Raw genomic sequence first — 23,407 nt, 5'->3', positions numbered from 1 at the left:
AACTACGTGACAGGATTGGAAGGATGTTTTTAGGTCCTGTGTGGGTGTGTGTGTGTGTGTAGCCATGTTATTCTTCCAATAAATAGCTTATAAACTTACCCAAACTAGCCAGTCTCTGTCCTGCTGAACAAAAGTAAACTACAAAGCTCCGAAAAGCAAATTTTTTTTTTTTTTTAAAAGAGTTAAAAATGGGCACTCGGCTGTTTTTGAGGACCTACTGCCGAAAATGATAGGACAACCTTACTATTTTTAAACATCCACAGCAAAGATCTTACATATAACAGCTCTGCTGTTTTTTGTTTTTTTAACTGCCAAACAGGCTACTCAAAGAGGAGCCCATATGGAACAAGTGTGCCGTTATTAAGTAGGACACACTGCAAGAACACTACTCAAAGATCCTCTATATATGAAGACGAGGGGCCGACCCATATGGGATTTTTGGGACTGATGCCGATAACCGATATTGGATGCTGTCCGATATCCAATATATTGGTTGATAACCAATACATCAGCCGATATAAGTCAGTAAGAGCATTGATACATACTGTACATGAACATGAAGTGGTTAGCGTGCAGAAAACACAGCTAGGAGACCTGCGTTCGATTCCCCCCTCGGGCATCTCTGTGTGGAGTTTGCATGTTCTCCCCGTGCATGCGTGGGTTTTCTCCGGGTACTCCGGTTTCCTCCCACATTCCAAAAACATGCTAGCTTAATTGGCGACTCCAAATTGTCCATAGGTATGAATGTGAGTGTGAATGGTTGTTTGTCTATATGTGCCCTGTGATTGGCTGGCGACCAGTCCAGGGTGTACCCCGCCTCTCGCCCATGACAGCTGGGATAGGCTCCAGCATGCCTCGCGACCCTTGTGAGGATAAGCGGTATGGATGGATGATTCAATGTAAAAAGAAGAAGACTACTAAATAAAAATAAGGAAGGTTAATTAGCAACACTGTCATGTCAATATACGGACACGCCTGTTTTATTTCATTGTAGGTATTGACACAAATGAGTAGTGTTCTTTGCTCGGCTGATGAGGAAGCTCTGGTTACCTTTGAAATACATTGCACTGAGTTCATATTGGTAATTAGCATTTGACAGTATTTGACAACCATTTTAAAATAAAAACAAGTGCTGCATTGAGCTTAAAGTGATAATACACAGGCCAATGAGGTGTTTTTAAACTAATAGACAATCCCTGGGCTCACACTGAAGCCGCCGAGGCTCCATTGCAGCCGCCAGAAGCAAGATTCCGCAAGATCCGCAAGATTCAAATCCCTATTGTAGGCTCACACTCGCTCTGTGCGGGCTTTTGTGATGTAATTCATGGACCAGATTTGGCCCACGAGCCACTATTTGACTCGTCCTGGTATGCAATATTAGTGTTAGGTTGATCCCTATTGCTTTGTCAGCCACTGACCTAAATATTTACTCCAGCTGCTATGACTTTTGTCACATGCGCACCACATGGAGGAGGCCTGTTATTTATTGCCTCGGCCCAAATATTCACAAAAATGTGTTTATCTTGTTGATAGACCGACTGAGTTATGTTTCCATGTTGTCTGATGTGGCTAAATAAGGGAATCGAAAGAATGACAGACACTTCTGAGTGTGTTGCAGTGCATGCCTGCACCAATGCAAACTACAAGCACACTACAAGAAACAGAGTAACACCGCACGAGCACAAGGCTAGAAAGAAAATTGCTTTCAGGTTCCCTTTCGATGGCCACGTTACAGGAAAGAGAATATATTGAAAAAGTAGCCGCCATAATTCCTGAGGGAGGATGTTTGCTCTCTGCAGGGAAATGCTTGAGGAAATTACCTGCAGGCAGGTGGAAAGGAAAGTCTCAAAACAGGATTAATCTCTCCCCAAAGCTATGAATGCGAGATGCTCCAACATACACATGTTGCACTTGAGAGAAAAAAACAAGTATATTGCATGATTGCATTGTACATTTCCTGATTCCAGTCTCTTATTATATGTCCCCCAAATTTACATTGCCAGTTGTGGCGTTCATGTGAAGGCTGGCTGAGGGGATAATCCCTCATTCTGGGAGCGTTGGGGCACTGCAGGCATGGATCACTGCTCATTGAGTGGAATGCATGTGGCGAGAGAGAGGGAGGGAATCTGATTAGGAATACGGGTGAGACTGGTGCCAAGCCACTAAAAACATAAACATACACACACATGTGCGGTGTGTGTAAATAGAGTTTTATCTCCCTGCAAATTCATTCTGGCACACCTGACTGCATTAGTTGACAATTCAAGGCTCATTCCCTCCCACTGGAGATAATAAAGAAAAATTTTCCAATTTAATTTCCTACATATCTTTGACAATTTTACTTCCATCCCCACCATTTATTCAGCGTCCAAGCCAGTGGAGTCCGAGCAGTAAGATAATAAATAACGACACAAACATACGATTCATTCCGAGCAGATTGTGATCACGGTTCAACAATTTCTCATTTCAAAATAAGGATGATAAAAATCAGCACACGGATGACATGGCAGTCTTACACAAATCTGACGGGACTGATTCTGAAACAAACACCCCCCCACTCACACACACACACACCTGCTGATGACAGCAGGTTTTAACGACGGGCACCTTGAGCCAAAATGAGTCACTGTCAGCGAAGAAACACAAACAGCTCGTAAAACGCACCATCCATTTTCTGTTATTTACCCAAACGCTAATAAAAGTGTCAGTGCAACACTTGGCCCTGCCCCCTTAATGCTGTGGTTCACCCATCTGATACATGTGTTTAGCAATGCAACACACTGACTCACAATCAGCAATTATGCATGACAAACACAGGTGCAGTCTGCAGGATTGATACCATAGCGTCCGTGGTGTGCCAAGTGGATTTATAACGGCAGCCCTGATGGGTGAAGTCCTCCTTACACACCAGACATAACTCTCTCCCGAGCTGCAAAATGCGACTTCATGGAGACGAGCGGAAGGTTGATTTCATGCCCCCGAGATTGGAAGTGAGAGCGTAGTAGTGTCCAATGCAGAACAGTAGCGTCATCATCAATTATCAATTAGCAGATGAAGATGGGTGAGAAGTGAAGTCCAAGTGATGGGGAAAAGGAATATGTTTGACTTCAGTGTTTGTTGACACCATCTGACAAGAGCTGGCAAGATAACATGCGCAAGCAGGAAAAACCTTGAGGGTGTTTTCCTACTCATAGTAAGCTCTTCAGGCTAAAAAAAAAAAACAAAAAAAAACATAAATGCAGTGGAACATGTTCATAGGAATGATTTAGAAATTCATTCATTCATTCATTTTCTACCGCTTATCCTCACGAGGGTCGCGGGGGTGCTGGAGCCTATCCCAGCTGTCTTCGGACGAGAGGCGGGGTACACCCTGGACTGGTCACCAGCCAATCACAGGGCACATATAGACAAACAACCATTCACACTCACATTCATACCTATGGACAATAAAAATAATAGCACTTCATCCAACACACTGTCACTTATTGAAAATGTAAGAAAAATAAGACCTTTAAAGTTATGCTGTGTTTTTCCACACTAAAATAATGCATGTACTAAACTTACATTTTGCAATTCAATTACAATATGAACTAAAGTAGCAGGGCATGCAGTATGTGAGGCCTGTAACAAGGTGTCACATTAATAAGCTCGGTATAGCCATGCTTCCTAAACTCCGTTTGGTCTGAGCGGCAAGGATGCATCATCTGGGATCATCAAAGAACAGACTGAAACTTTACCAAGCCATTTATCAACCAGGAATTGAAACATTCATCTCCTGCCAAAGACATTTAACAACAACTGTTATTGTTTTACATGAAAGGGTTACGCTGACACACTTTCTCATCACAACCTCTTCTGAACAGAAGCATTGGAAATGAGAAAAGCATGTATAGAAGGAGTCACAGGATTGACAAAATAAGTGGTACGTTACCTCAAATGTAGCAGGAGAACGTTGCATGCAAAACTATGTTGAGCAAGACTCGGTATCAAAACACACAGAGCGTGATTCACATGCCTGACCAAAACTGGGGGAGTCTTCAGTGTGAAAACTCTTGATTACTCGCTGTTTACATTTCATCTGCCAATTAGCCCATGGAAGATATTTTTCCAGTCAGTTTAGGGATTGAAGAGCCAGCATCTGATCTTTGGTTAACAGACAGAGGCTGCATAGAACGGTTCCAAGGCAACATAATACTCACAATGGACAAAGTGTGGATTGACTCGACAGCTAGTCAAATCAGAAAATATATGATAGGTTGCCGTATAGGTTGGTAATGTTTTAGTAGTTTAGGTGCAGAACTGCACTGCAACATTGGACTACAGATTACAACACCCTTGTTGTATATCATTTGAAAACATAGCTTAACATCCCTCTCCAGAGAAACCCCAGACATGTAATTGCCCCACCTGTCAATAGATGGCAGTGTTCTGTCTGTGATAGGGAAGGGGAAGGAAGGATGAGGCAGGAGGAGCACTCAGCAGATGCTTGCATGGAGGGGAGGCGGCTCCACTGATGAATCTAACCTTCGGAGATGATTGTTAGGCTGCAAATGAGCTGCCGTTGACGGCGTTGGGGGTACAGAACGGGAGGGGCTGCAGCCTCACTTCCATATTACAACCATTTAGTAGTGCTTATCTTCTGAGACCTATGTTAAGGAATCAGTTTGTGCTTAGTGGGAACACAAAAACAAGAAAAAGCTGCAGAGGTGCTTTGTACTGTAATACTACATTCATGTTACAGAAGAAGGCTCAGGAGAGAAGGATGATCAAGGATAAGCAGAAGGCAGACAGAGGAGAAGGAGGAGGAGGAGGCGACCACAGATTGTGGATGCCAGGGAAAAGGTCAGCTGCCTCCTCAGCACTTCTCTTCGATCAACAGAGGGAAATGGTGGCCTGGATAAATCCTCCCCTGTATTTATTTACCGACATGTCAAGCATTTCATCTGGAGGTCTATAAATGGGCTCCGGTGGGGCAGAAGTGCTCTTATGGAAGTGGAGAAAGCAGCACTTATGCTCCAGTCATGCATTGCATTGCAGGGAGAAGAAAATGATATTTGTCAGTAAGTTAGCTCACAGAGGCTGCATGACACTGTGAATATTAAAGAGCCCTCACACTCAAGGGTAATGTGCAGTTGAAGGATGAAAGGGTCCCTGACATGATTCATCAATTTTGCTTAAATATATATATATATATATATATATATATATATATATATATATATATATATATATATATATATATATATATATATATATATATATATATATATATATATATATATATATATATATATATATATATATACAGAAAATATGTAAAATGCTTTGCAGCCTTGTTGCTATAGTGGAATAGTTTTTTTTTTCACCACCGGGTGGTGGTGGCAAACATTCATCCTCGACATGGAGCCACATAGAAAACCCTTCACCATCTTTAAGAAGCTGATTTAAAACAATAACTGAAGATTAACTCAGAGTAATTTACGCTTACCATTCTGTACTTTGAAGAAGACCAAGTCCATGTTCTGCAAGTTCTCGATTTCATTCATGTTATGTTATCCTTGCTTTGCTCTCCTGCTTGCCACCCACTTACTAAAGTGGAATGCGATAGTAATAAATATTCAGATTCAACCAACAGTGACCACAGACCAATCCCCCTCCATGATAAAATAAAAAATGCGTATAATAGGGTCTCCAAGAAGCTCGGTTTACAATGCCAAAACCACAGACCTTGGTGTAAAAAGTACAGTGTGCATTACACTAAGCTTTAAAGAGCCCTTTTTTGCTGACTTTCCATTTTGCAACTATTTCATAAAAAGGTGAGAAAAGGCCTGAAAGAAAACTCAACAGGAAGATAGTTTGCCTCGTCAATCAAAATGACAGGAAAGAGGAGATCCGTGCGTCAGGATGTGAAAGCTGCTGCCGGCATTCAAATGGAAAATGGTTTCATGACCGGAGCTTCTCCGACTGATACTGTGAGGCGGGGATTTACAAGTGAGTGTGCACACGTCTCAGGTGAGTGTGACTTTGTCGTCTAGCTGAGAAATACTGATGCTCGTAAAGTTTCTGATAAAGTTTAAGATATGTATACGGATGAAAAATACATTTTTTAACATTAAATTAAAAATTCTGCCCACGCATATTAAAAAGTATTTTTTTACTGACCAGCTATGCGGGTACGAAAACTATACTTCATACTGCTGAACTGCTTTTCTCAAACTTTCCTTCCTCCAAATGTGTAAAAATATTATAGTATGAGTATCTGTACTATGGGTGGTTACAATATTTTGGTTTTGATCTGCACATCCCTAGTAGAAAAACATCCTGCTCTGCAAGATGAAATACAAGACTTCCAGTTGAAGCGGTGAGCAAAGTATACAAAGTCTATTATTAGTGAAGAAATATTGAAAAACAAGTCATATGTGGTATTCTGGTCACTAGTTGCAGTAAAGTTGCATTAGTGAGACATCACATTGCCTTAAATGGCACGAAAGAGTGGAAAAAAAAAGTTATCCTCCCATTCTGTGTGGAAGTGGTACATTTTTACCTTCTTTGTCCTTCTTTAAGTTTAAAACAAATAAATAGAAGGCTAACTCGTATATGGCTATCTTTTACAAGAATTTAAGTTGTAAATGAAGGTCAGTGCTTCTGACCTTGTGTTCAACTTTTCATTCCTTTTTTTTGTTACCCTGATCTAAACGGAAACTCTCTACTCCTGTCGCTAAAAAGATATGAAGCCAGAATTCATCAAGAGGATAACATCCTCTTCTTAATGTCGTCAATACGTATAATAACATCATACAATTTCTAAAGTATCAGTCCGTGCTGTGTTGAAACAGTTCAGAGGTTAACCAAGCAGTGGCTCCGTTCCAGTAGAGGACACAGAGGTTGCGCTTAATAGAGCTGCCCATGTAAGTCAGACGTCAACCTGCGCTCTGTGGTGGGATTATATGAAGGACACAAAAGAGAGATGAATGCCTGCTGACAGTCTAAAGAAACACTGCTGTGTATTTCTATTGGTTTTGTGGACAGCTCTGTGTTTTGGGACGGTGGCAGAAAAAGAGAGGAAATGTTTTTTGGGTTTTGCAGGGTTAGAATTTACACCGTGGTCGCCATCCCGGATCCCGAGTTCATGCCCTTCATATTTGTGTCGTCTCCAATTTGACAAGACTTGCCCAATAAGTAACTTTTCTCTAGTGGAACTAACTCAACGCATACTTAACTTGTCAAGAATATGAGGCTTTTTAAAAGGACTAGAAATAGTGAAAAATGCAGTTTGATTAAGATTGCAGAGCTGCCTGGTATGAGAAATACACAGTGTATAATTTATAGCTGCTCCATGACATTGGGAAAAACCTCAAATAGCATACCAATTAAGTTATTTTCTCTGGCTTTTAGAGGCCCAGTGATTATTTGGGATAGAGGAGGTGCAGGGAGGTCGGATGCGTAGACTCGGGTTGCTGCCACTGCTTATTCTGAGACGTTGTCGGTGTGTTTGTGTTACTGGGCGTGTGTGAATCTGAGTTTGCTTGAGTGTCTTCTAATGAGTATGTGTGCGGTGGAGAGGCGGACGCACATGTCCTCTGTCCAAATACTACTCTCCATCAATTAGTATTCCGCAGCTCTGAGTGAATGTGATTGACAGTCACTGACACAGCACAGATGTGGAAGAACCCAACGGTGTGGCAACAAAGTTAATTTAAGGCTATGGAAGATCTGCAGAAAGTAGAATCCTGGTGTAAATCACTTTCATTTTACATGAACTAACCAATGTTCATTTTACATGAACTAACCAATGGCAATACTAAAGTATTTTAGTGTGAAAGAATTAGCATAGGAAGAGCTACACAACACATTACCACAAAGATGTGCAGTACCTGTACGTCTGGGCTACAGTTTGATATAACCACCTGAATTTTCTACTTGTTATTGATGGATAGGTTGAAAAGAATTAATGACATTGCCATTGACATTGAATAAAATATGTATTATAAACGGACTATGGCGCACATAATATGTCCTTGTTGGAACAGATTCGGGTAATCATAAACAGAGGAAAGATTGCAAGCGACTACACATAGTCGCCCTATGAGTTCAGAAGAACAGAACCGGCCAATAAAAATGGAATCTACGGCTAAACGTGGCATCTTGCATACATTAACATAATGTGTTAAATGCTGTCATCGTGAGGAGAAGGAATGTTCGTAGTGGTAGTACCTGTGATAATGGCGGCCCACAACGTTGACTAGTTGCCTATTTTGAGGAACAAAAGCACATTTTTATGTAAAAGAAAATCATTCAGACATTTCGTCATTCTTCTTGTTGACCAGAGGTGTCCAAATTGCTGTCTGGGAGCCATTGGGCGGTCCCTAGCTTATTTCTATTGAGCCATGACACATTTTGAAACTAATTTCAAAATTGGGGTAAACAGAGCTAAAGCCATTATGTAAATAGAAAAGGCCCGAATGCTGACACTCAACAAATAATAACACAACTGTATGTTTTGTAGAACCTTTTTTCATTCATTCATTCATTTTCTACCGCTTATCCTCACAAGGGTCGTGGGGATGCTGGAGCCTATTCCAGCTGTCTTGGGGCAGAACTTGTTGCCAGCCAATCACAGGGCACATATAGACAAACAACCATTCACACTCACATTCCTACCTATGGGCAATTTGGAGTCGCCAATTAACCTAGCATGTTTTTGGAACGTGGGACGAAAACGGAGTACCCGGAGAAAACCCACGCATGCACGGGGAGAACATGCAAATTCCACATGCCGAGGGAGGAATCAAACTCGGGTCTCCTAGTTGTGAGGCCTGCGTGCAAACCACTTCTTTACCATGCAGCCCAGAACCTTTTTTGTCCAAACACAAACATCAAGGTGGCCGCCACATCCTTTGACTTTTAAGTATGTGTTCCTCGGTGGAAAAAGTTGGGATACACCCGATATATGATTCGACAGCGACTGCTAGTGAAAGAACACCACAGGCAAGTTTTGTATCCATGGAATAAATCCAGGCCTAAAGGGCTAATAGTATTTTTTTAACTCCTTCTGTCCAAGCTCAGAGCGGCCTGCTTCTGTTTTCTGCTTCCGTTTTTCTGCCAGAGGGGAGAGTGGCAGACTGCAACCGCACGTGATACTTGGCTGCAACCATTAGCCGGCTGCCACTGCCAATCTGGACCCTGTCAAGAGACCCACCTTGATGGGGGGTGGGGGGGAACGTAAAAAGAAAAATCCCTACTGGGAGCCCCAGATGGAACACCATTCACTTGGTGTCCTTTTTTTGATTCATGTTGACCTTGTGATCGTTTAACAAAGAGTGGTTGGGCTTTATGTATACTTGCATTGTGTGTGTGTTTGTTTGTTGTGGTGCCCCAGTTTGGGCAGAAGAAGCACTGAAGATGTCCCTCCCGCACACGAGGATATTATTCGTAACCTTATTTCAAAGTGATTTTGGGGGACATGAATGTGTCCAATGATAAGAGTACCCGCTATGATGCAGGAACACTGGGTCGTTCTATCGTCGTTGGTGGCTTGCACATAAAGACGATGAAAATATCATCCCAGCCTCTCTAAGCAGTTCCAATGACAGTCGCAAGACCTTAAATATGGCTGAAATGTTGTAAAACACAAAAATAATAACAAAAAAATAACTGTCTAACCCCTACATCATAAATCATGTGAATACAGCATGAATGCATGTGTTTGGATGCTATTTGAACATCAACTTAAACACCACTTTGCGGTTATTTATTTCAAGAAAGGAATAATGAATAATGCATCAAAGTGGAATTTATATTCAGCATGAGCAACACTGAGCTTTTCCTTTCTTCTTTCCCATATTGATGCAAAGTCACAGTCACATTGAGGCTCCGTAGGAAGTCATACTGTATCAAAATAGACAGTCAAATCTAGTTAGCTTTATTAAATGAAACTGTAGCACCGCACACGTCAGCATCCTCAGCAGGGAGGTCTGGGGGAAAAAAAGTTTTCAGGTATGCCATGATGGAAACAAAAAAACACATCAGCACTTCATTTTTGCACTGTTTGCTTTTAAAGATCTCCTTTCATATCTTCTGCAGGGTTACATGCATGGATAATCAGCGGTGAAATTATAGTTCCCACTGGAGAAAGCCCACCTCTTACTGTAAATTGTATCATGGATCCTTTGCAGAAAAGCAAAAAGGGGGAAAAACACTGACTGCATGTGGTCACGAACTATAATGTACACAACATGCATTAGTATTGTGCCATACCACTGACCATTCTGATCCCATACTTTGTGCAAATACACCTTCTGTGGATGGATCGTGAGATCCAATTGGTACAGCCTGCAGTGATGCAGACTCTGCATCGGGAGGGAGATGAGCCGAAAGGCAAAGCTCTCACTTTTCTGGTCAATCTACGTTCCTAACCTCAACTATGGTCATGAGCTTTGGGTAGTGACTGAAATGACAAGATCACTGGTACAAGCGGCTGAAATTACCGTTCTCCATTCTTACCTTAGAGATAACGTAAGAAGCACTGTGAAACACTTAGTGGAACCACCTCTGGTTCTACCATATCTTACTTATTGTGTGGAAATATGGGCTCATAACTATAAAAGCAATCTTCACTCGCTAAATGTACTGCAATAAAGTGTAGTACGGACAATTCATAATGCCGCCTACAGAGAACATACTAACTCCTTATTTCTAAAATCACAAATACTTCAACTTGCTGATATAGTTCATCTTCAAACAGCAAAAAATAATGCATAAGGCTAAAAACCAATTAGCTAAAAATGTTATCCAATACTTCTCTACAAGAGAGGAGAAATATGATCTCAGGGAAGAACTAAATTTGAAACACTTCTATGCTAGGACTACGTTATGCTAGCCATAGCATTTCAGTATGTGGAATCAAACTATGGAATGGATTGAGTAAGGAAATCAAACAATGCACAACGATGAGCCAATTCAAGAAACAATACAAGCAGTTGATGTTTGCTAAATACAAGGATGAAGAGTCTTGAACCATGTCATGATATATATATGCTATATATATCACCATATTGACAGTTACTATGGTACCCATTATGTCATTGTATAGTCATATCACCTCGTACTTCGGTACGTGACAAAAATAAAATGTAAATAATAAATAAATAAATAAAAACTTCAACTATATTATGAAAGCAGGAAGTGAACAAATGTAACAGTTACTGATTGTAGTGTGTACCAGATGGAGGGGTAGGATTTAATAAGCTTTGCTTCTTCCTACTCCTTTTGAACATGTGAAACTGTGAACTGATTATGTGATGCACTCAATTGTAATCTGATGCATGTTCAAATGAAATAAAACCATTACCATTATCATTACTATTACCATTATCATTACATTAAGAAGAGCCAGATGAGGTGGTTTGGCCATCTGGATGGGATGCCTCCCCGGGGAGGTGGTCAGGGCACGTCCGACCCAGAACACGTTGGAGAGATAATGTCTATGGGAACACCTTTGGATCCGCCAGGAGGAGCTCTGGGAGTCTGGGGAGTCTTTTAACAGACTGAGACTGACTGTGGTGGAAGAAAAAGTAGTTCCCACCAACCGCGTATGATTCCGACAAGATCTCAATAATCTACTTACTTTCCACTGTGATCTTGCTCATGAAATAAATTAGGTCAAATGACTAAAGTATCAAAGCATCAATACTTTCGATTTTAGAGTATAAAGATCTGATATCGATCTGCACATCACTAACAAGCGTGATACAGAGGAAGTCGCTTACGTCCACGTGGACCAACTCATGAATTCCTGGTCCATTCCTGGTTCTTTGAACTACATAGATGTCGACATATGTACATGGTCAACCGCTTTCATCCACATAACATTTTTTCTATGAAAAACAAGCCTGTTTATGTTGACTTGGATTGTATTGTTAACACCATTATTATCCCTAAGCAGCATGAAAAGACAACACCATAACATACATAGTAGATGTGAAAGTGGCCCCAAAAGCCTCAGTGGACACCCCTGATATATGATGTGGGGTCAGGTGACAGTGATGTGCAGTGAAAGAACACCTAAAGAATTGGTAGTATTTTTTTTAACTCATTCCGTTCAAGCTCAGAGTGGCATGCTTCCGTTTTCTGCTTATCTCAACAACGCCGCTTATGTCAACATCAGTCATCCAATCTGAGGGTCGTCGACATAAATGGAATTTCACTGTACTTTATTGTCACCCACTTTGCAGACAGCGAGTGACATTTCAACCTACATTTCCATGAGGAAGGGGGGCACAGGAAAGTCTTTCATGGATATCAAGGACAAAAGACTACGTACATTTTTAATATTAACTCAACACCGTGTGGCCTTATTTACAGCTGTGATCCCAAGACATGAAGAAACAGTTTGCACAACCCCCCCGATTGGACTGTAAAGCTCCATTGACGTGATATTGATGTGAAATATGGAGCTGTCAGAGAGTGTGACCCCACCAACCCACCCACTGAGGGACACAGCATGTGCAAGTCTGTGTGAATATGTTATAATATAAGAGTATCTGTGTTGTGTCAGGTTGTAAGAAGTACAAATAGCGACAGTGACCTTTGTCATCACAACATGCTGAGCCAATGAAGCTGACGAGATGTTCCATGATAGTCCAGACAAGACATGGATTCATTTTCTAAACAGTAGATAAAGTAACACTTTGGAAATGTCACAGGAATGAAATTAAGTGGGCAGTTTGACAGCGCCAAATATATCAGGAATCATCTCAGGGCATGCAAAGAAGAAACCTGTGGAAACTGGCATTGTTGCTGCTTTGTTGCTGCACTGTTGCCACCGTAACTCACGTGCCCTATATTTCCAAAAAACGAAATGCCAAGGCGGCTCACCTTCATACAGCCCACAGGGGATGCAGGAGATGGCATTTTGTCAAAATGACAGCGGAGGAAAACCATCATAAATTCCTTCTGACGGAAACAACCAATCCCACAGGTCATCTTTCAATAATCGGTACAGAGTGACATTCCATTTTTTTAACAAATCATTTTCAGTTTGCCTAAAAGTTGAGATTGTAGAAGTTTGCAAAGCCTTGGCACGTTAAGTCACTGCAATGTGAGAAGCTAAAAGCTTTAATCTAACATGATTAAAAACACCTCCAGATTCACAACGTGTAGAAGACAACAATACCTTGTTTTTGATGAGCTATGTCAGAACCAAACTACCATATTTTCAGGACTATAAGTCGCACTGGAGTCGTATTTTTTGCAGGTAATTTATTTTACAAACTACTTGACCAAAACAGACATTACGTCATCTTGGAAGGCAAGTTGTAACAATAAAAGAATAGAGAACAGGCTGAATAGGTGTAAGATATGCTAACACAATGGTTATTCAGCTACACAAAAAATAAACATGAACAGAAAAGGTGTCCAGTGTTTATGTAACATTGTAGGATTGATTATGCTTTTGCGGCTTATCATATACGAATGTGTGTTTTAAACTTCTGTACCATACCCTAGACCACAGACAGGTGCTAGACTGTCTGTGAACTCACTTACCACATGACTCAGTTCCCCTTTGTGCAAATAAAAGAAGGCTCGCTGCAGGAAGACTAGAGAGATTCTTGTACGCTGTTGGTGTTTCCATCAGTTGTCCAACAATCTCCCTGGCTGGCCAGCCCGACAAAATAAAACCCATTGTGTGAGCTCACCGCCTTTCCGTTCCACAGCCAGGTGTTTAGGCCTAGTGGACCTGACATTTTTCTCTGGTGCCGAAACCCGGGACCTCAACATCTACCTGTCCGAGACGACGTGGGACCAATGAACCGTTGACAGAGTGACAAGTTTCCTTTCCTGTGACGGAGGCCATTCTTTGGTCCTACCCCGTCCTGGCGTGGTGGCGAGGGGTCCCAACGAACCAGGGCTGTGCACCGGAAAGGTGAGACGAAAGACATATACAGTTGGAAGGTAGACATTAACCGAAGTACTGGTTGTGTAGTATCGAAGTACTGATACTGTGTAAAGAAATACACCTATTAAGTAAATTCCTATATACTGTGTCGTGTGTTACTAAAGTAATTGTAATACTTTGTCGCGTGTTACTAAAGTAATTGTAACAATAAAGTGACTTCACAATGGGAAAAAATCAAAGTAAAGAAATAGAAAGCCACCCAAATGTGATTTACATGCGTAGACAACACCCCGGTAGTTGTTGTTACTTACGCAAATGGGTGACTAAATACGGATATGACCCAACGTTCGAAATGTTGACTAAAATAGAGAAAGTGAAGAAAGAACTGAATGCAGAAAAGGTACGTGGTAAGTGTAGCGATTGTGACGATCAACTGCGCGTGTTGAAATTATGGGAAACCGAATGTAAGAAGAGACAACAGAAAGTGGAAGAGAAGAAGAAGAAAAAGGAAGTGAAGATGACTGCAGCTGTGAAAATTCATCCGGATGAAGAAACCGCACATCTGCCGAGAACAGAGGAAGTAGGTCCGACGATGCAACAACAGGAAACGGCCCCACCTCAACCGCAAGGCGCCGCGGGGGGTTTGTATCCTGCATTGCCATCTGGACCCAGGGAGGTCAACAGTCCTGCCGGACCCCCTCCTTATTTACAATATTTCTCCCCTCCCTTGACCAGGTCTAAAGGTAATCCACAACAGCCTTACCAGACCTATCCAGTTCAAACAGAAACTCAGACCCCACCCACCGGTGTTTTTCCAATGATCGCCGTGGCAAATCCGAGGTACGGAATTGACCCCGACGTAGACCCCAACCTGTTGGTCTACCGCCCCTGGACTCAAACCAAATGTGAGGACGCTTGCAGAGGTTTGGGTGACGTGGAAGAAGAACCACAAAAGTGGTGCACTAACTTCCGCGATCTATTGACGTCCTTCAACTTGAATGGACAGGAAACAGAGGGCGCATTTCGAACCGCCCTGGGACACAGATGGGGAAGGGTGAGAGGCAATTTCACTGGACGGACCCCAGAGGGACGACCTCTTGCCCACAACAGTGGTGGTTTGGCTGTAGCGGTAGATGGCGTTCTAGGCCGCATTGTGAGAGCCTACCTCAAACCACCAACATTTTCAAAAATTCAAGAATGCAAACAAGAAGACGGCGAGAAACCCCACGATTTTGTGACAAGATTGGAGAAACTTTTCGTCCAAAATAGTGGCATTCCATACAGTCCCGAAGAAGACGGACCATATCAAGCAAATTTGCGTCAATGGATCATGAACGGTTTAGACCTCATGACAAGAAATCAGATCCTGGAATGGGCGTGTCATGCCCAACAACAATTGAAGAAAAAGGATGTGGACAACGAGAAAAAGAAAGACCTCAAGTCTATTGCAACATTGGTGGCGTCGATAACGTCAAGCACCGATGAAGTGTATTTTCAAGGGCGTGGCGGCAACCAAAGGCCAAGGCGAAACCAAAATCGGCAGCCACGCAACAAAACCAATGATGAATGTTACAATTGTGGGAAAAAGGGACACCACTACTACGAGTGCAAAGAACCAAAAAAGCCCAAGACCCGACAATGACGCCAAGAGGAAGAGCAAGTCGATCTTCTCAATGATGATTCGGACGAACCAGATCAACAAATTGACGTGTTCGACTTGTCCGTGCTTAACTTACATGACTTTGACCCGCGAGACAAAGACAGACCTTACAGGACTTTGTTGGTAGGACCAGACAAGACGCCAGTCAAGTTCCTTTTAGACTCAGGGGCAGATAAGACAGTGATCAGACAGACGATTAGGGGACTAAGGAAAAGCAATAAGACAGTGATCATGATAGGAGCAGGAGGCCGACCATATGCGCAGGCATACTCAAGACCCATAGACATGGAGGACGAGGACGGCACCACGGTGACTACTACAGTTATCATGGCACCCGATTGTCCGACAAACCTAATGGGTCGAGACCTCATGGCCAAACGAGGATTAAATTTAATCCATCAAAACGGTAGGTTGGTGCCAGACAAACCAGAAATTCTAGTGGTCCAAAGTCGACGCATTCCAGCGACTTTCTACTCGCTCGACCTGACCCCTTCGGGACCCAGGTCCATAACTCAGGCCCTGATGGACACCGCTCAACGACTGTGTCCTACAGGGAGGCCACAGAAGGAATGGCCGCTCCACATTACGCTACTTTTCAGGCGACAGGACCCGCCTGAGAAGCAGTGGGAGCGTGCGTTCCACATGTTGGGCCCCCAAACAGTTCACACTCAGTACATTATTGCATCCGAGAAGGGCTATTGTTGTGCATTGGTGGGCCTGTCACCTCAAGCCAACACCCTAATAAGTCAAAGAACCCCCCACATTTCACTGACCAAGCCCCAAAAGGGACATTGGAAAGAACTCGCCGAGTTCGCCCGGGATGTGACGTTCCCCGGACGAAGTTGTTGGGAGGAACAACCTGATGGCATCTACACCTCCGAGGTGTGCGGTTATGGTACTGTTGTAGTACTACCAGTCAGGTGGACAACGGTAGCCACACCTACCGTTCACCTGGCAAACTGACAAGTGCTCATTCAGCCACTGTCAGCCACAGACTTCCCTGACGTTCCGGAAACATTTTGGTCAAAATCAAAAACAGATGTAGGACTCTTAACAACGGCAACACCCGTCCACATTGAAGGTAAAACGGGCTATCAACCGCGAGTTCGTCAATATCCACTAAAACCAGACGCAGTAGAAGGCATAAAACCAGTCATAGCCAACATGGTCAAAGCAGGCATACTGATTGAAGACGACACAACACCCTGCAACACACCAATATTTCCGGTCCGAAAGGCAGATACCTCCGCCTGGAGGCTGGTGCATGATCTGAGGGCAATAAATCAAGTGGTAAAAACCCGTGCTCCATGTGTCCCTGATCCACACACATTGTTGAATGAACTAAGACCCACCCAAAAGGTTTTCACAGTGGTAGATTTGTCAAACGCTTTCTTTTCCATCCCACTCCACCCCGAGTCACGTGGATGGTTCGGATTCACATTCAACAACACCAGGTACACCTACACAAGGTTACCACAAGGGTTTTGTGACAGTCCAACAATATTCTCTACTGAACTCACTAGATGTGTAAACATGCACACCTGGCCTGAATCCACCCAAATTCTTGTCTACGTTGACGACATTCTGATTGCCAGTCCCTCTGAGGATGAAAACAAGCGAGAGGCCAAACGACTGTTTACACATCTGGCTGAAACGGGAAATAAAGCATCGCTCCCAAAATTACAATACTGTCAATCTAAAGTCGTGTTTTTAGGACACGAGATTTCAGAACATGGACGCCAGTTAACAAACGAACGAAAACAGACGGTGTTAAGTGCCCCGAAACCCAACACAAAGCGTCAGATGATGGCCTTCCTAGGACTGGCCAACTACTGTCGCTCATGGATTCTTGACTACACACACGTAACACAACCACTCCTTGACCTGATTTATTCCGAACAGATGGAATTGTCAGCCCATTTAACCTGGACACCGGAGGGAGAGCAAGCATTTGATAACATCAAGACCGCCATCGTCTCCTCAGGAGTGTTGGCACTCCCCGATTACAGCAAACCATTTCGACAGACCGTCGACTGTAAGCAGGGGTTCATGACCTCCGTGTTGACACAACGGTCTGGGGAGAAGGACAGACCAGTGGGGTACTTCTCCAAGAAATTGGATCCGGTGACCGCAGCACTTCCTCCTTGTGTCCAGGCGGTATGCGCAGCAGCACTGGCAGTTCACGCATCAGCCCAATTAGTATTGTTTCACCCATTAACACTGTTGGTTCCACATGAGGTAGACATCCTGTTGACACAAACGAAAATGGGTTTTCTATCACCGTCGCGCCATTTGAGTGTAACAGCAACACTGCTATCACAACCACATTTGACCATTGTCCGGTGTAACACCTTGAACCCCGCCTCTCTGGTACCCACTGATCTTGATCATCCTTAGGCAATGCCAAGGCGGATGAGGCAGCCAAATTGGCTGCTCATGGTCCCCTTTATGCACTTCATGTAGACGTAGATAGTCCCATTCCATTTCAGATCCTGCAAGACATGCAATCAGCTGCCTCCAAAACAGAGCTCACCTCTTGGCAGGAGGATGGCGCCGTCAAATCGCCGTCCGGCCTCTGGGAGGTCGACCTCAAACCATGCATTCCACGAAATTTGTTCCAGGCAGTTGCTAAATTGAGCCATGGGCAGTGCCATGTCTCAACAGGAGGGATGATCTCCCTGGTACAAAAGTCGTTTCATATACCTAAGGGTCTCAATACCTATTTCAAAAATTTTTGTAGGTCATGTCTGACCTGTGCCAAGCACAATCCACAAGGGAACCTGCGTCCTAAGAGAGGTAAAACTCCCGAAGGCACGTACCCCTTTGAGATTGTGCACATGGATTACATTGAACTGTCAACGTCCGGTCAATACAAATATTGTCTGGTGCTGATTGATTCCTTCTCAAGGTGGGTTGAACTTGTTCCAACAAAACATCCAAATGCTCTTACAGTGGCAAAAGCCATTTGCAAACACATTGTGCCCACACATGGCATCCCGAAAGTGTTATGGAGCGACAACGGAACCCACTTTGTGAACGACATCGTGACGCTAATGGGTCAACATCTTGGTATACAATTAAGAAATCACTGCTCATACCATCCCCAAAGTGCAGGACTTGTTGAAAGAACAAACGGAACTGTTAAGTCCAGACTCAAAAAAGCAATGGACGACACAGGCCGCAGCTGGCCTGAATGTTTGTATTTAGTGATGATGTACATGTGCATCGTTCCAACACACACTGGAACGACACCTTTTGAGACAGTCATGGGCAGACCTTTTCAACTACCCATGTGGGAAGGGCACTCAGTACAAGACAAAAGGGGTCAGTTAGACCCTATGACTGAGTGGTTATGTAAACTGTTCAAGCAAAGAGAAGTTCAAAGACCAAATGATCTGCCTAGTGTTTCTCTCCCTCCTGCACAGGAACTGCTACGACCGGGAGACCAAGTACTGATAAAAGTCATCAAAAGAAAGAACTGGTCCAGTCCAAAGTGGGAAGGTCCCTTCACTGTCCTGTTAACCACACCAACCGCTTGCAAAATTCAAGAAAGATCCACCTGGGTTCACCAAAGCCATTGCAAAAAGGTAATCCCATTGCAGGATGCTGAGCCTGCTACTCCTGCTTCTCAGCCTTAGTCACCCAGGGGGGTGCACTACGTCATACGGACAGACACAAAAACAATGGCTGCAGCAGACCGGAACCCAAATCAACCTGACCATCCTGAACAACGATCAGACCGTCACCATCCCATTGGACCAGTTCCGGTCAGTACTAACCTCTAGACACATCTCCATTCGTGAGCACAGCAGTAAGACACCTCAAGGTCAACCCCGACCAAAGCAAAGACCAACCCAGACCGTCCACCAATGGGAGTTCACGCAGGAAACAAAGATGGCTGAATGGCACAACTACTGGTTCTACTTAATGTCGGCGGACAACGACAAAAAGTGGCAAGAGTGGTCGAATTACATCACTTCCCAAGATGGTGTATATTGGCCCAAATTGAGTATCACAGCCACCGCCAAAGCATGGCGAAACAAGGTAACCATGACAAAAGCTAACAAAAAACGGACTTTCCGATTTGCAGCAATGACGGCCCTACCTGGAGCAGATGCAACTAACTGCTCCAGAGTGACGCTGTGGGCTTGGACCAACTCACAAACCACGGCGTGTACTTCGATGCCATTGGGATGCCGAGGGGCGTTCCATACAGTGTCAAGCTCATCGACGAAGGACAAGCCGCCGCATCCCATCTGCCGTTCATCTCAGCTATCTTTCCCGTAATGACATACAAACACACTGAACTCATCAATTACCTAAATTGGAAATTAGTGGTGCTGACAAATTTCACTGAGTTAATGCATTCCAGGGTGGCCGAACAATTGCACGCCACCTCCGTCATGGCCTTACAAAATCGGTTGGCCCTGGATCTACTGTTGGCTGAAAAAGGAGGGTTGTGTAAATTCATTCCAGACTCAGGTGAATGTTGTGCTTTCATCCCATTACATACTGCAGAAAATGGCAGCATCACACAGCTATTCTCCTGGTTTAGAACCTACCAAGAGAACCTGCAGCGACAGGAGGGGGTAGCACCCAACCCTGTCCTGCAGTGGTTTCAAGATACATTTGGAAATTGGAAAAATCCGGTCATTTCATTGTTACTCACCCTAGCTTTCGGTTTCATCCTGCTAATATTCATCTCGTGCGGATGCAAGATAGCTTTCAGGAGATTGTCTGATACTTTAGACACACGTATCAACGTAGTGTTGCAATCATTTAGCGAACAATACAAACTGGTGGATCAGGACAGTGAAGGCGAAGAGGACGACGACAACGTTTAAAGGACTCAAGGACAAAATGGACATCCGGTAAAGTACACCACACATTTGCCACCGACAGTGGTTCTGACCGCTGTTGAAATGTTCAAAAGAGTTCCAGCTTGTAAATTGCTACCGGAAGTAACATTGTATTGTGTTGTTCTCAGGTTATTTTCCCAGTACACACATGGCATGAAGCTGCTCTCGTCCCATGCTAGAAGGGAGGGAAGGGAGGAATTTTTTGCACTCACAGGACCTAATATGTATTCGCAGGCGTGTGGCTGTTTTTTCGCCTCCTTCATGTATGTACATCCTGTTAGTGGACCCATGATGACGGCCACCTAAACCCCACTTTGGGATGGTAGGCGTTTGAAGTGTTAAAACCCACAACAGGAGGGAAATGTAGGATTGATTATGCTTTTGCGGCTTATCATATACGAATGTGTGTTTTAAACTTCTGTACCATACCCTAGACCACAGACAGGTGCTAGACTGTCTGTGAACTCACTTACCACATGACTCAGTTCCCCTTTGTGCAAATAAAAGAAGGCTCGCTGCAGGAAGACTAGAGAGACTTCTTGTACGCTGTTGGTGTTTCCATCAGTTGTCCAACAATCTCCCTGGCTGGCCAGCCCGACAAAATAAAACCCATTGTGTGAGCTCAACGCCTTTCTGTTCCACAGCCACTAGGTGTTTAGGCCTAGTGGACCTGACAAACACAAACAGTTTTTTTTTCATTTATAAGTCGCTCTGGAGTATAAGTCGCAGAAACAGCCAACCTATGAAAAAGTGTGAAATATAAAAAATAATTTGGGAAAATCCAATATTTATATGGCTAAAAATGATGGCAGAAAATGTTAGTATCATGTGGTAGGGTTGATTTTCAATTGTTGAATCCCCTGGAAACAACATTTACTTTCCTAATATTTGAATTGTTTAGTTGTATGACTTGCTTTAGCAATTGAATAGGTTCCAGCCAATGCAATCCCAATCTCAGGCCTGAACAAAGTGAATATTACATTCTCCACACGATAATACAAACCCACTCATTTGCTGGGCATTCCATTCCACAACATGCAAGATCAAATAGTCATTACACTGCTCAGGTTTGACTGCTGTGCTAGAGGCATGTCATTTCCTTCCAATTGCCAAAGTAGAGCCATTTTCCAGGTGAGCTCCACAGAACAGCATGATTACTCACACGGATGACTTTCCTGCCTGCAGCGATGCGCTGTGCTTAACATGACCCTGGCGCTTCCCCGCCAGGATGGACGTGTTTCACCTACTTACAACCACAAACTTCCTTCCTGGCATGAATGAGGCCTCGTAGATGTTGAGTAAAACTTCTGAGGTCAACATGCACCCCCCACCCCAAAGCCATTCCTTGAGCACAGACAACCACCCACGTCTTCTACGTTTTCTGTGTCACGTTGTGAATTTAAAACGCCTCCTCATGTGTGATGTTAACCTTTTGGTATGGTAAGCTGCTGCCACATTTTCTCATGCGTGGCCTGTGATCTATCCTGCAGGTACTTAACTTGGGGTGGCGGGGGCTGGTCACAAGCAAGCGTCGGGCAAGTCCCCTGGCACCCGCATGGAAATTAAAAGCTTCAGACTTGCCTGCAGAAGGTCACCCTCAACATTCATGGATACACTGAGATGCAAATATGTCAGTCACTGTGTTCCACAGCATCACCTGTGGCGTGCCACAGCCACATAGATTTAAATGTGTAATCCAAAATGACTCAATGGATTGAGTCAATTCTTCAAATGAGCTTATCTGGTGGGATTTTTTATTTTTTAATGCCATGCAATAGAATCACTTCCAATTCCAACATCCGCAATGGCAACAGCAGCAGCAGGGGGCACGGAGGCTTAAATGAATAATCCTCTCATACAATTCCCACAACACTGGTTATGTAAGACAGCAAAGTCAAACAAAAACAATAAAATGTGTGTACAAATTTACAAAATGTGGTTTAGAAGATGAGACGGGGTGATCTGAGGTGATGTTTCAGAATTCTAAAGTGACCCCCTTCCCTCAGGGTTTCAAACATCGGAATTAAAGATCCTTTATTTGCAGTAACTAAACCTGGATCGGACAACAGCTTAAAAAAGGCTGGGAAACACAGGCTTAGAACACTGAACATCTACGCTCTGTGTCTGATTGGGTAGGGTTTGGGGTTTTGCTTGGGTTTACCGCATTTAGAGGTGAACACAACATGAAAACCACAGAGCTGTCTATGGGTGAAAAAGAAGTCATTGTGAATCCAAGAGTTGAATCTGGTCATAGCCGGTACAACCACAAGGACGAGGAACAAGTAGACCAACGTTAACATCAACAGGTGAAACTAGCATAGCTACAGTGCTAACATTACAACCCCTTTTAAATCAAGATTTTAAAGAAGAAAAACAGGAGCATACAATTAACAGCTCCCATGTCAGTACAGATACATGACAGCGCTCAATACTTTATTTTAAGATGTGTAGTGAAGCCTGGTTTTTGAGTGCATATACGAGACAGGTCAGAAGGTTTTACCTTTATTACATCATGATGTGGAACATAACATTCAAAATGTTGCACAGTAGGGGGCCTTTAAAAACAAATCAACAACTCATCTAAACCTCTCATGCTCGATAAGAGTAAAAATCTCTTGGGGAACAAATTCTGATTGGAGATGAGGAGCCCAAATAATGTCGATAACAGCAGCGCAGCAGGAGGGGGGGATTAATCAGTGTCTCTGAGATTTAAATCAAAAAGTTTTCCATCAAGTTTTTCCAAGCACCACCTGTTTAAATCATAACACAATTTCACCATGGTAGCAGCCCGTCATTACTGATGCGTGACTGTTGATTTGGCAGCCCAGAGCACACCCTGCATCTGTCAAATGTTGAAATTATAATGAAGAGCGTTTTGTATCGAGATGCTTTGAGGCAAAAAAAAAAGCAATACTGTAAACGCAAGCACATTAAACATGTAAGAGGGTCTAAGAGTCCACTTAGAATTGGAATGCATTGTATCACAGAGGT

Source organism: Doryrhamphus excisus, chromosome 7 (genome assembly GCF_030265055.1).
Source record: "Doryrhamphus excisus isolate RoL2022-K1 chromosome 7, RoL_Dexc_1.0, whole genome shotgun sequence".
NCBI lineage: Eukaryota > Metazoa > Chordata > Actinopteri > Syngnathiformes > Syngnathidae > Doryrhamphus > Doryrhamphus excisus.
The sequence above is the reverse complement of the archived record's forward strand: the minus strand, read 5'-3'. Positions refer to the sequence as shown.